Consider the following 2,282-nt stretch of genomic DNA (forward strand, 5'->3'; position numbering starts at 1 on the left):
AGTTGAGATTTAATTAAATCTATAATTTAAAGTATTATTCAAAGATAAATATTAAAATAGATTGAAATAATCTATTAGTTAATCACAAAAGAAATAATTAATGAATTTATTTTTCTTTTTATCAAACAGAGTCCGTAAAAATTTCAATGGTATGTTTAAACAATGGAATAGATGAAAAAAGAAATGAAAGTAAAACTTAATATAAAAAGCAAATTTTTAACATTGATACAATTTAACAAAGGTTTAGAATATTTTTCAAAATTTATAATTTTGTAATTTTAGACAGAAAAGTTTTTAAACGCAATATTTCTTGTTCAGTTTTTGTTGTTGAATTTCTTAATGCTTCCTTGTATGTGCACGTGACGTACTACAACTGGTTTTTATTCATAAGAATGTTTTTTTCTTTTTTTAAAAAATACCCATTATATTACAGTAGTTTTTAATGTATATTGTCAATTTATAAATTGATTCCCCGTTTTGAAAAGCTTTGGGCGATTCAAAATGCCGAAAACTAAAAGTGAATTATATTTTGTACTTATTTCCTATTCAATAAATATAGTTTAAAATTGAAAATATCTATTATACTCTCAATTTTTCCCACTTCACTTGATATACAATGATATATGAAGTATAGTTTTGCTCTCATGACAACGAACTAATGTAAGACAACAAGCTAAATGTATTTGAACAAAACAGAATCAAACGTAAACTCGTAACACCAATTTTCTGGTTTTCATTTTTTAATATGAAAAAATAAACAACATTTTATGAGAATCATCTGGAAGATATATCCAACTATATAAATCACTCCCTGCGGATAAACGTACAAAGGTGTTTCTCCGAAGGACAGCCAGTGATATCTATTGCATAGAAGGAAGCATACTTCTGTGTTTAAAGACTTGCTTTGAAACTACGGGGTTTTGGGCTCAATTTCAATGGCCGGTACCTTCGGAAAAAGTCTACTACTATAGCTCCTGGCCATTTAATGTGTTGTGAGTGAACATGTTAGACGGAAACTGTCGCGAGTTCGTCGCATGTGTATATATAGGGACATCTCTCAGTGGTTAGAGCGTCGAGCTCACAGTCATGAGGTAGTGAGTTCGATTACCGGACCGGATTGTGTATTGTGTTCTTGAGCAAGACACTTTATTGGAGGGAAGAGTTCCACAGAATGACGGATAGAAAGCGAGGGTAGTTCTAAGTTATCGATTGTAATTATACAGAGGGATATATGTAGCTGACACCCATGTGCATCGGGCCATCTACGAGAAAGATGTACGAAAAGGATTAGCCATTCAATCAGAAACCACCGTTTAATTGCAGGATGGTCAGAGATGCTTCCTCTTTTGTGGATTGACTGGATCTTCGATATAATCGACCACCAATCGATTTTGTTCCAGAAACGCGTAAGAGGAACAGCAGCAGCAGCAGCAGCAGTAGTAGTAGTAGTAGTAGTAGTAGTAGTAGTAGTAGTAGTAGTAGTAATAGTAGTAGTGATAGCAGCAGCAGTAGCAGTCGTAGTAGTAGTAGTAGTAGTAGTAACAGCAGCATCGGTAGCAGTAGTAGTACTATTGGTGGTGGTAGTGGTGGTGGTGGTGGTGGTGGTGGTGGTAGTAGTAGTAGTAGTAGTAGTAGTAGTAGTAATGCAAATCCTACACCAACAGCAACGACAGCAATAATAATAATAAAAATAAAATAATAATGACTTCATTTATTTGCCACAAGGGCGAAGGATGAGGGGGACAATGCAGAGACAGACATAAAATGATGGGGTTTTACATATGATAATGGAAAGATAAAGCTAAATGTAACTCTACACGGTATAGAATGAAAAAAGAAGGGTCATTTGCACAGCATACAACCATAAAAAAGGGGAAGGGGGCGAGGAGGATGATAGAGATGTGGCCCTCCTGATAGAGGAAGGCCTCTAGGGATTATCGAGGAACCCAACTGTCCGACATTTCTCTCAAACCCTACGTGAAAGTGCCCTCTCCAATTCTTTCTCTCCGACTCACAGGTCTACTCTTAGAGAAGTACCATCCACTCTTCCTAATTTTCGCAACTTTCACTTTCACTCACCTAAACTCACTCAAGTACAGCACTACACTCTCCACTCTCAATTTCCTTTCCGAGTAAAACTTGAAAAAGTCAATGAAAACTTTATCAAAGGCGACCGCATCTACCCTCATTCCTTTCAGCCTTGTCCATCAAATAATCGCTTTCGCTAATCCTTTCTACTATAGAAGCCCGTCGTATATATGAATGTATATATATATATATAT

This window comes from Octopus bimaculoides, chromosome 20 (genome assembly GCF_001194135.2).
Source record: "Octopus bimaculoides isolate UCB-OBI-ISO-001 chromosome 20, ASM119413v2, whole genome shotgun sequence".
Taxonomy (NCBI): domain Eukaryota; kingdom Metazoa; phylum Mollusca; class Cephalopoda; order Octopoda; family Octopodidae; genus Octopus; species Octopus bimaculoides.